The 13280-nt window shown below is 37.4% G+C and overlaps 1 non-coding gene across 1 annotated transcript; it reads right to left on the bottom strand.

Moving 5' to 3' along the window:
• Window positions 1-11390: 11390 nt before the first annotated feature.
• On the bottom strand, window positions 11391-11497 carry LOC120087397 (small nucleolar RNA R71). The gene has a single exon (XR_005484534.1). It is a non-coding gene; the product is annotated as a small nucleolar RNA R71 (small nucleolar RNA).
• Between the last annotated feature and the right edge of the window lie 1783 nt (window positions 11498-13280).

Raw genomic sequence — 13280 nt, 5'->3', positions numbered from 1 at the left:
GCAGAGTTGTATTGCGAACTCCACAATGAAAACTGAGTATGTAGCTGCAAGTGAAGCAGCAAAAGAAGTAGTATGGCTCAGAAAGTTCCTGACAGATTTGGAAGTAGTTCCTAATATGCACCTGCCTGTCACTCTCTATTGTGACAACAGTGAAGCAGTTACAAATTCAAAGGAACCACGAAGCCACAAAAGGGGAAAGCATATCGAGCGGAAGTACCATTTCATCAGGGAGATTGTACACAGAGGAGATGTAATTGTCACCCAGATTGCTTCCCAAGACAACTTAGTTGATTCATTTATGAAGGCTCTCTTGGCTAAAGTGTTCAAAGGTCACCTAGTAGGACTAGGTCTACAAGTTTTGTATCACTAAGGCAAGTGGGAGAATTTATGGGTATTGTAATGCCCTAGTTTATTGTATTTGTACATTTTATTCTTTTCATGTAAACTCAACATTGTATATATTTGTATATATTGATCCACTGGAGTTTTAGTCTAAGTGGGAGTATTGTTGGGTTTTATGTCCTAAAACTCGCAGTTTGTAAAATGATAAAAAATTTCTATAATCAATATACTTATTATTGATTTCGTAAATTGTATGAAAGTCTAAATCCAATAAACTAAGACCTATGACTATTGTATGAGTACTTGAACTTTATGTGGAGACATAAGAGTGGATCATGTTCGAGTAAATAGTCAAAATGATCTATGGTAAATGAATGAGGTTAGGTACCTTATTCTGGTAACACCATTAGATACGGCCTACTCCGTAGTTGTTACAAAGAGTTGTAAAGTGCTACATAAGATGTGATCCTAATTTGTACATGTTATGACATGAGAAGTGGGGGCATTCTATGCAATGAGTTTGCATAAGATCGGACCAAGAAATAAGTCATTCTTATTTTATAACGCTGTTTACTATAGAAGACTGACTATTTCACCTAGATGACCTAGGTAACTCGATCTTAATCCTGAGCTAACTATGAACTCCTGTATATTCCGAATTACCCTTAGATTTGCATAGGTGAGGGTTGGCTCAACAGCGCAAGCTCAATAAGACTCCCAAGGGTAAAACTGGATAGATAGTTGGAGACATAGGGTGCAAGACAGAGTTCACGCCTACCCGATTTAGGGATAGAAGAAAGGTTGTTCTCTCAAATACTGAATCCAAATATTGAATAAGGGGCCCCACCCTCTCACAAGGCTGAGAGAGTTTGGTTTAGTGATTGGATCAAAAACTAGTTGTTCATTAGAGGATTAGTAGGGACTTGAGGAATAAGATGTATTCTCGGGGGTAAAACAGATATTTGACCCAGCCGTTATTACGAACAACCTGTGAACGGTCGACTTGCTGATTATGGTTAAATCATGTGGACATAATATATCTACAGTGAGGGGAGTGCAACTATGGACTTTAGTGGAGTAATCCATTAGTTAACGAATGGGGATTAATTTGGTTTCATAAGTTTATCCAATTGATCTCGAATCGTTGAAGGCCTATGATCAGTAGGTCCGCGAGGTCCCTACTAGCTCGTAACGAACTAGCTCTAGAATAAAGTGATAAGTTAATTTGAATTGTTCACATTAGAATTAAGAGAATTAGTAATTATATGAGATATAATTATATGTTTAATTTGAGAATTAAACTGAATAGGAGAATTTATGTATTTAAATATGATTTAAATATATAAAGAGGATATGTGTTAAAATAAATTTAATATTTGATTTTAAATTAATTAAGTTTTATTTAAAATTAATTTATGAAATTAATTTTATTTTTTTCTGTTTTAAAATAAAATTTTGATTTTATGATAAAACTGGAAAATTAGAAAATAAAAACACAAAAATGGAAAAAGCTTGTTTTCCATTATCCATCACTTAAGTTACTCACATAAATAACCTCTTCCTTGCCTTGTCTTCTCCAAGCATGAGCTGCAACTCATGCAACTATCTCCTTTGCTTGTTGATCTGCAATATAATGAAGAGATTGGAGTGAAAATTGCACATGCAATCTATAGAAAATTTTAGAGAAAATTTGGTTTGAAGAAAGGGTTCTTCACCTAGATTGTTGTTGTGATCTTTTCTTCTTCATCCCTTGATTCAAGCTTGTTTTGAGTCCCACAACTCAATCTAGAGCACCAAGAGAATAGTGGAGAAGATCTTGAGGTAGTTTGTAATAAGATTTGGAAAAGATAGCAGCTGGAGAAGGAGCTTTGAAGAAGTTCTACAAGAGGTATGTCTTGAAACTCACTTGTTTTCAGCAAGAGCATCCTTTATATTTTGCCAAAATTCGTGAATTTAAGTGCTTAGATGATCTTTGTGCTTTCGTTGTTGCTGATACAATTCTAGACACTGCTGCTGTACAATCAAGTTCTTGGAGAGTTCTTCAAAGGTATGATCTTAAAACTCTCTTTTTAGAAAAGCATGCTTTAGTTTCTACCAAAATTAGTGAATTTGAATGCTTATGGATCCTTGATACTTCCACTGCATGTTATTTAACTCTTTCAATTGGTATCAGAGCATCTTTTTAAGTATTCAATTCGGTTTAATTTTGGTGTGATGGGTGTTTTTCATGAGATATATGAAAATGATGCACTGATATGGTTTTCTAAATTTTGGCATCTTAATTTTCTTTAATTTCTCAATTAAATTTGTAATTGGATCTTGTTTGATGAGTTTTTATATGTTAGCAAGAGTCTTTAATTTATTTAGAGTCATTAGAGTTGAAATTAAGATATAATTGAAGAAACAAGTGAAGGAGGTCGAGCTACTGTTCCAGTTATTTTTTAGCATCTACTCAAATTTGTTGCTGAGGTTTAGTTGCTAAGCGATGATTTAGTTCCAGACGTTACATGATGTGAAGAAAAGCTAGACAATCGTTTAGCAATGGGCACTGGTCGTTGTGATGTTGAACGCTAAACGATCGTGTAGCTATGGAAGCTAAGCGATACGTTTATTTGCTATACGATAGCACAACGCGATCATTTAGCTTTGGCGTGGGAACTAAACGATACGTTGAATTTTCTAAACGATGGCACTATACGATCGTTTAGCTACGACACGCGTTAAGCGATGCGATGAAGTGCTACGCGATAGCACTAAGAAATCGTTTAGATGTGGAGCTAAGCGATTGTGTAGACAAACGCTAAGTGATGCGATGATGTTCTATACGATGGAGCTAAGCGATCGTTTAGCTGCGACAGATACTAAGCGATGACATGAAAGTGCTAGGCGATGGTGTTAAGTGATCGTGTAGTTCTATGCAATGGAGCTAAGCGATAGCAAGGCGATGGAACTAAGCAATTGTGTAGTTCTATATGATAGAGTTAAGCGATCATTTAGCTTCAGCAAACACTAAGCGATCGTGTACTTCTTCTCAACATAAGGCGATGACACTAGACGATTGCCTTCAATGCTACACGATTGACCTTAGCAAGACTTTGAGGTTGGACCGAGAGCAGCCGATTCGATCGGTTTTCTCAAGATCTAATCTGGTTCGGTCTCAAAGGGTTTTTGGCTGGTCCGGTTCAGACTCATCCAGTCTGGTTCAAGATGCTTAGGTTTTGTTTGGAGTGGTTTGAGCGGTTCAAAGACGGTTTTGAAGCTGTTTGTAATAGTTAGTTGCTTGTTTATGCCAAAATGAAAACCATAACAGTTAGTATTTAATTTTTTATGCATGAGATGTATGTAATAATTAAATAATTCATGTATATGCATACAATATGCCATGTAGATTTAAAACCTCACCGTAGGAAGCATGTTACATGCATTGAAAGTATGTTATAATTGTTATAATATATAGTATGCATGTTAGGGTTATGTTTAATATAATGGTTATATTAGATACCTTTGTTGAATGTTGTAGATGTTAAGCATGTCTAAATTTTATAAGTTGTTATAAAATTAGTTAGACGTTTAAAATCCATAACAAAGAACAACTACATGCTCGCTTAGGTTAACAACTAGTTTTAAACGTTAAAATAGATTGTTACCTTATAAAATACGGTTACAAACTCATATTGGTTCATAAACCTATCTAAGGCTGGGGGTACTTAACTTGACGGTTTACGGAACACCTCCTACCTGAAGATTATGATCGAACGATTGAGAGTTGTTAACTGATTTTATGAGTTTGCGTGAGTGATGTGAGGTAATAAAATGGTTTATCACTTAGACATTGTAGGTTAAATCCAATTGTAAGAGTTATACTTGGATAAACCACCTAGACTTAGGGTGTATGAAATTAGTCGTCATGCCTAAATAAATTACCTAAACATTTAGAACACTTTAGTAGGAGATTAACAATATATTTGATATATAGTCATTAGCTCTCACGTCCTCAAGAGTTCACACTGTGAGATCCATGCTCGGCTTTATGTCGATTTTACCTCGACTGCTCCATACGGAAAGTGTTTGCATGGATTAATAATAAGGTGAATGAGGTTGGTGGTTCATAGTAAGTGAGTGAAGGAAATGTGTCAACATTGTCCTACAGTCTCCTCCATTAGTTTGAACCATGAGATTCTATGTTGTGCCTACTGTCGTTTTATGCGGCACTAGCTAGTCGTTAACCGCGGTGAACCCTATGGAGGTTTGTAACATAGGATTCGGAACAACTCAGGCTTCAATAAAATGAATAGGGTCTTATAGTTCCGTCTTGGATATTGTTTTCTATCTCGGAGGCATATTCATACCATCCTATAAGATCTGAAAATGAAGGGTCACACTTACAAAAATTACTAATTATTAGTAAAGATCTTGACCAAAAGCGATAACCAAAAGAACTATCGGAATATGAGTTATTCTAGATAATAGTATTTGGTCAATGTAAAGGAATTCTTGACTACCACACGGTAGCATTTATTCTGAATCACTTAAGTATCGTTGCAAATAAATAAAGATTTATTGGGCACTTTATTAGTTTTTGCTAAAAATGGATTTAGATGCATATTTAATAGAGTTTGTTTAAAATGCTTCAGCAATGTCGAACTCAATCATACAATTGCTTGCTTCTGACAAATTTAATGGAGAGGGTTATTCGAATTGGAAATCAAACATCAATACAATATTAGTAGTAGACGATATGAGGTTTGTGTTGACGGAGGAGTGTCCTCCAGTTCCCAGTTTAACGGCTAACCCAAAATGTTCGGGACGTCTATGATAGGTGGGTGAGGGCGAACGAGAAAGCCCAGGCATATATCTTGGCAAGTATATCTAATGTACTCAACAAGAAACATGAGGTCATACCCATAACCCGTGAGATTATGGCATCATTACAGGAGATGTTCGGGCAACTGTCATCATCTGTTAGACATGAAGCCATCAAATATGTGTATGTGACTCGCATGAAAGATGGGACCAACGTAAAAGAACACGTTCTCGACATGATGGTCTATTTTAACATTGCGGAGGCTCATAGGGCTATGATAAATGAGATAAGTCAAGTAAGAATGATACTAGAAACTCATCCTGAGAGCTATCTATTGTTCAGGACAAATGCTGTCATGAACAAAATCACTTATAACTTAACGACGTTGTTGAATGAATTGCAAACTTATCAATCTATGACAAAACTAAAGGAAAAATAAATAAATGTTATTTCGAGACCGAAAAAGTTTTACAAAGGGTCCACGTCTGGTACGAAACCCGTTGATCATAAGAAAGCTAGTCCTTCTTCTTCTAAAGATAAAACTGTACAAATGTAGAAGAAAGGAAAAGGGGAAAAAAATCTACTGTGAAGAAAAACAAAAATAAAACTCCCAAGGGAAAATGTTTCCATTGTGGAGAGGTTGGGCATTGGAAACGAAATTGCCCAAAATATCTGGCTGAAAAGAAAGCAAAAAAGGCTAAGGTAAATATGATTTACTAGTTATTGAAATATGTATAGTGGAAATTTCTCACCTTACCTGGATATTGGATTCAGGCGCCGCTAATCATGTTTGTACTTTTCTATAGGAAACTAGTTTTTGGAGAAGACTTTCTGAATATGAGATGAGTTTTAAGGTGGGAACATGTGAAGTCATTTCAGTTGAAGTAGTGGGAAATGTGAAGTTGTTTTTTGGAGTTTCTTTTATCTTGCTCAAGAATTTGTTCTTTGTACCTAATATGAAAAGAAATCTGATCTCCATTTCCTGTCTTTTAGAGAATATGTATAGTATATCTTTTGAATGTAATGAAGTGTTTGTTTATCCAAGAGGTATTCATATTTGTTCTGCTAGACTTGAAAATAACTTATACATATTACAACCAACTGAAGCAAGAGCCATTTTAAATATAGAGATGTTTAAAACGGCTGAGACTCATAATAAAAAGCCAAAAATTTCTCCTAACGCCTATCTTTGGCACCTCAGTCTTGGCCACATTAATCTCAACAGGATTGAGAGATTGGTAAAAAATGGTCATCTAAATCAGTTAGAAGATAGTTCCCTACCTCCATGTGAATCATGTCTTGAGGGAAAAATGACGAAAAGATCTTTTTCTGACAAAGGTCTTCGTGCGAAAGTGATAACAGGCAGAAATGCACGTTATTACAGCAAAAAGTTATAAAACAATGCAGAATTGCGATGGTAAAAATATACAATATTGAGTCCAAAAGCATTAAGTTCACAACATTGCGATCGCGTGCATCCATCGCATTAAAACAACTAAATTATGTATTTTCGTGCAGAAAATACATTGACGCAAAGCGGAAATGCGATCTGAAGAAATTAACGTTCGAGCGCATTCAGAGATTGCGACCGCAAGACTATGCAATCATTTGCGTTTGTGAATATCTACTCAAGAAGGTTGCCGCATAGAGCCAACGCATCAAGGTGGACGTATCTGGGTGAAAGCTTAATAAATCACGATGGGACAGAAAGCTGAAGACGGTCGATTTCGAATTAAGTTGACAAGTCGTTAACGACCTACTGCAACAAGTACACTCAACATTTTGGTGACAATTATTCGACGCATCAGATAGAGAATTAATGCCATCCCATCAGTGCAATCATAAGAGAGAAGAAGCTTCTCACCCTAAAGCTTTATAAGAAGTGAGGGCCATCTTCAGTGAAGGAGTTCGTTCAGTTAGTTAGTTCCCCCAGTCTTAGAGTTCTTGTTCTTAGTTTTCTTATACTTAGAAGGCGGAAGCCAGAGAAGGGAAAAGATGTCGAAAGATCATCTTGGTCAGCTCGAGAGAGAACCTAGAAGGCATGGAAAAACAGAGAGGGCCGACTCTTACGAGAGCAAGAATATCTTTTGAGTAGAGTAGAGAAGAATAGTGTAAAAGTCCTGGGAAGCAAGAAATTGCTACCAGGCTCTTTATTCTTATTCCGCATTGTCATTCTGTACTTCGATTATATATCTATAAAATGAAACTTGTTTATCTACATCTATTCACTCTCTTTAAAACACGCATGAGTAGCTAAATCTATCGAATGGGTTGAGAAGTACTTAGCTAACATGACCTAGGATCTTCATTGCATTCGATCATCTTGTCTTATGTTGTGCCCAACACCCCTTTAGAGCAACTCGAGAGAGAGTCTAAAGAAAGAACCTAAAACTCGAGAGAGCTAGGTTAGAATCTAGACTCGAGAGAGCAAGATTAGATCTGTATAAGCAAGAGATAGGGACTTAGAGATAAGCTCTGTTTGCCAACATGCATTGCATGCACCGTAGAGATAGGTTATGGTAGTATGCGGTCACCTTGTATGTGTGTGTGTCAATCGTCATTGCATAGACAAGAATAGAGGCTTATGCATCTCGGGGCCAGCATTAACTTGATGCCCCTGTCAATTTTCAAACAGCTGAATGTAGGGCAGCTTGCACCCACGATGGTGACTCTCCAATTAACGGATAGATCTCTTGTGCATCCAGAGGGGAAGGTGAAGGATGTGCTAGTTACAATCGAAAAATTTATATTACCAGCAGTCTTCATCATCCTAGACTACGAAGCAGATAAGAATGTGCCCATCATCCTGGGGTAACCATTTTTATCAACCAGTCGTGTCCAGATTGATGTGTATAAAGGAGTGATCACACTGAGCGTGAATGGACAGAAGCTCAGGTTTAACATTATCCAAGCTATGAAATATCCTGATGAAGAAGACCTCAATGAATCCAACGACGAACAAGGTTTGAATGATGAAGACAAGCCTGACGATGAAAATGAAGATGAGTATGCGATCGCATCCATTGTAGCATGCAACGCGATCACAGAAAAAACAACCAAAGAAGATGAGATGATCGTAACCCAAGAAGATAAACCGACAGTCAATGAAGAAAGAAAAACAACAAAACTGTCCTTAGAACAACCACCAATAATAGAGCTGAAGACCCTTCTGAACCACCTAAAGTATGCATTTCTGGGGCAGAATGAAAATATTTTAGGATAGTCACTAGAGTCAAATTAATTTTAAGATAGTCAACTCATAAAATATTTCTAGAAGTTAGTGGTCTGCCAGCTTTCTTTCAAACTAACCTTTTACAAAACATCCTAAGAGCATCACATGATTTCTTTCAATCTTTTAGCAATGAGGACATTGCCGCATTTTAAATTTAGGGTTGTAGTATTCATTTTCGACCTTGCTATTCTTATCTATAAAAAAAACCATCATTACATTGCAATCGGATCCTACTCGTAGTTGGATGTCCGCATGACACCTGTAGGGGCAAGCCAGAAGGAAGGTAGGAATCGTGATCAACGCATAATAAATGATCACAATTTTGCTGCCAAATAGGCATGCGTTTAGACTGAGAAAGTGCACCTTGCTCGTAGTTGGATGTCCGCATGACACATGTGGGGGCAAGCCAAAACGAAGGCTAGGCATTGGATCAGCGCAAGGTCATAGAGAGAAACAATATATATATATGTCTAAAATATGCAAGGATAAAAATCATTTGAAAATACCCCAGTGAAAAAGTTTTTTTTATGAAATAAATCATGTGATGCCCTGGAATTTGGTAAAGTCTTTTTGAAGGTTAAACTGTAGTCCTTAAATTTTAGAAATATTTTAAGAAGAGACCTAGATAAAAATTAAGGAGATTTTGGAGCATAGGATTTGAATAAGGTATCCTTGAGAAATCTAGGAAAGAGAAGGCGATCGACTTTCTAAAGGAAACCTTTAGCTTATGCTTGAGAACAAGCATTGTTTAAATTTGGGGGTTTGATAACAGGCACAAATGCACATTATTACAGCATAAAGTTATAAAACAATGCAGGTTTGCGATGGTAAAAATATACAATATTGCGTCTAAAAGCATTAAGTTCACAACATTGCGATCACATGTATCCATCGCATTAAAACAGCTAACTTATATATTTTCGTGCAGAAAATGCATTGACGTAAGGCAGAAATGCGATCCGAAGAAATTAACGTCCGAGCACATTAACAGATTGTGACCCCAAGGCTATGCGGTCATTTTCGTTCGCGAATATCTGCTAAAGAAGGTGGCCGCATACAGCCAGCACATCAAGGTGGGTGCATCTGGGTGAAAACTTAATAAATTATGATGGGACAGAAAGCTGATGACGGTCGATTCCGAATTAAGATGACAAGCCGTTAACGACCTACTGTAGCAAGTACACTCAACTTTTTGGTGACAATTATTCGGTGCATCAGACAGAGAATTAATGGCATCCCATCCGTGCAATCATAAGAGATAAGAAGCTTCTCACCCTGAAGCTCTATAAATACCGAGGGCCATCTTCAGTGAAGGAGTTCGTTCAGTTAGTTAGTTCCCCCAGTCTTAGAGTTCTTGTTCTTAGTTTTCTTATACTTAGAAGGCGGAAGCGAGAGAAGGGAAAAGATGCCGGAAGATCATCCTGGTCAGCTCGAGAGAGAACCCAAGAGGCGTGGAAAAACAGAGAGAGGGCCGACTCTTGCGAGAGCAAGAATATTTTTTGAGTAGAGTAGAGAAGAATAGTGTAAAAGCCTTGGGAAGCAAGAAATTGCTACCAGGCTCTTTATTCTTATTCCGTATTGTCATTCTGTACTTCGATTATATATCTATAAAATGAAACTTGTTTATCTACATCTATTCACTCTTTTTAAAACACGCATGAGTAGTTAAATCTATCGAATGGGTTGAGAAGTACTTAGCTAACATGACCTAGGATCTTCATTGCATGCGATCATCTTGTCTTATGTTGTGCCCAACACCCCTTTAGAGCAACTCGAGAGAGAGTCTAAAGAAAGAACCTAAAACTCGAGAGAGCTAGGTTAGAATCTAGACTCGAGAGAGCAAGATTAGATCTGTATAAGCAAGAGATAGGGACTTAGAGATAAGCTCTGTTTGCCAACATGCATTGCATGCACCGTAGAGATAGGTTATGGTAGTATGCGGTCACCTTGTATGTGTGTGTGTCAATCGTCATTGCATAGACAAGAATAGAGGCTTATGTGTAAGTCCTATAGATATCATCGCATATATTGCATGCGTTCTAAAACTAGAAGCCGTAGCATTTGTATTGAGAGATGATTTTCTGTTGTATGTATGTAGCATGATCGCATAACAATGAACGTAATCCTAGCACGTGCTAGCTAAACCCCTTCTCAACCCGTTCTCCTACATATTCATCACATCTTTTGTATTATTAACTATTTTCTTAACTCCGCCGCATACATTTTATACTATAAATAAAAAACCAACCAACCTTTTGATTTATTTGTTATTGTAAAGTGATCTCAAAATTACCATTGCATATTGTTTGCCTTAGTCTCTGAGTTCGACCCTGGGCTTACCAGGCAACTCAGTAGGATTTATACTTGGATCTTGCTGAGAAAAATAGCATGCTCAATGCATTTTCCACCAACGCATTCTTTACCATTATTTCATCGTATAACCACACGCATCAAGTTTTTGGCGCCGTTGTCAGGGACTTCGGCAATACAATGTGCTAATGGTAATTTTTTTTATTTTCTTTTTAGCTTTCAATCTCTGGCGAATTACGACACAGAGATTGAAAAAAGTTCCAACGAACATTGAGAGACAACTGCTAACAACAACCACAAGAGAAAGATAACATGGCGGAACAACCAGGAAATGGAGCACCAAATCAAAATAATGTCATGGCGAATCCCATCCTATTGGCGAACGACTGCAATAGGCCCATTCGGGACTATGCATCACCCAACCTCTACGATTTCTCCCCAGGAATCACGCGGCTCGCTCTTGACGAATCGAGATTCAAAATGAAACTGGTGATGTTGCAGATGATCCAAACTACTAGACGGTTTGGTGGTAGGCGTGGCGAGGATCCGTATGCCCACCTTCGGAGTTTCATCGAGATCTACAACACTTTTATGTTCCCTAACATCTCCACTGAGGAGGTTCGACTAACTTTGTTACCATTTTCATGGGAGCAAGTAGTAGAGAAGTTTATGAAGAAGTACTTCCCTCCGACGGAGAATGCCAGAATAAGGAAGTTGATCACGAATTTTGTACAGAATATTGACGAATCACTCAACGACGCTTGGGTGAGGTTTAAGAGGATGGTAAGAGATTGCTCGCATAACGGCTTACCAGACTGCTTACAGATGGAGATTTTCTACCACGAATTAAACCCTGCTTCGCAGATGGCTGCCAATGCAGCAGCAGCTGGAGGTCTGCTAGATAAAACTTGTGATGAGGCCGAGAATATCCTTGATCTTATTTCTAAAAATCATGAAGACTGGAGAGAAAGCGATCAAAGATTGAGAATCAAGGACAGTGATGCGAACAATGGGGTCATCGTATCCCTTCAGAATCAAATGACTGCGATGATGAACTTGATATAGGGAAAAGTTCAAAGAAATTAAGCCTGAGACTGAAAATCAGTTAAGTAAAATTATTAAAGCACTTCGATCTGATCGAGGTGGTGAGTATATGGATTTGCAATTTCAGAACTATCTAGTAGATCATGGAATTCAATCCCAACTAACAGCATCTGGAACACCACAACAAAATGGTGTTGCAGAAAGGAGAAATCGAACCTTGTTGGACATGGTTTGGTCTATGATGAGTTATGCTCAATTACCTCAATCCTTTTTAGGGTATGTAGTATAGACTGCAGTTTATATTCTGAACGTTGTTCCGTCCAAAAGTGTTTCAGAAACACCGTATGAATTGTGGAAAGGACGTAAAGCGAGTTTACATCATTTCCATATCTAGGGTTGTCCAGCACACGTATTGGTACATAATCCTAAGAAATTGGAAACACGTTCGAAATTATGCCTATTTGTAGGATATCCCATGAAAACAAAAGAAGGATACTTTTATGATCCTCAAGAAGATAAAGTGTTTGTATCGAAAAATGCAACATTCTTGGAAGAGGATCATATTAAAAATCATCTACCTCGCAGTAAAATAATATTACAAGGACTATGTAAAGATACTATAGAAAGATCAACATGAGTTGTTGATCAAGCTAGTCCACCAACAACGGTTGTTGTCCCATCACGTCCATCCCAAGAGTTGGGAATGCCTCATCGTAATGGGAGGGTTACTGAACAGTCTGAACACTACATGGGTTGAACAGAGACTCAAAACATCATACAAGATGATGGTTTAGAAGATCCATTAACCTTTAAGAAGGCAATGGAAGATGTTGACAGGGAACAATGGATAAAATCCATGGACAATGAAATGGAGTCTATGTACTTCAACTCAGTCTGGGATCTTGTAGATCAACCACACGGTGTTACACCTATAGGTTGTAAGTGGATCTATAAGAGAAAATGAGACCAAATTGGCAAGGTACAGACCTATAAAGTCAGACTCGTGGCAAAGGATTTTACCCAAAGAGAAGGAGTTGATTATGAAGAAAATTTTTCTCCTGTTACCATGATAAAATCAATAAGAATACTTCTTGCCATTGCCACATATTATGACTATGAGATATGAAAAATGGATGTCAAGACAACTTTTCTGAATGGCTATCTTGATGAAATTATTTTTATGTCTCAACCAGAGGGGTTTGTTGGAAAATGACAGGAACAGAAATTCTGTAAGCTTAATCGATCTATTTATGGATTGAAACTGCGATCCTCGAATATAAGATTTGATACTGCGATCAAATCTTATGGCTTTGAACAGAATGTTGACGAACCTTGTGTATACAAGAAGATAGTCAACAAGACTATAGCAGTCTTAGTTCTATACGTTGATGATATCTTGCTCATTGGTAATTAGAAAAGTTTTCTTGCTGACGTAAAGAGATGGTTAGCAACACAGTTCCAAATGAAAGATTTGGGTGATGCTTAGTATGTTCTAGGAATACAGATCTTTCGGAACCGAAAGAATAGAACATTGGCACTATTTCAGGT

Source organism: Benincasa hispida, chromosome 9, assembly GCF_027475165.1.
Source record: "Benincasa hispida cultivar pf3 chromosome 9, pf3_genome.v1.1, whole genome shotgun sequence".
NCBI classification, from domain to species: Eukaryota; Viridiplantae; Streptophyta; class Magnoliopsida; order Cucurbitales; family Cucurbitaceae; genus Benincasa; species Benincasa hispida.
This window is presented reverse-complemented; position numbering and strand designations above follow the sequence as displayed.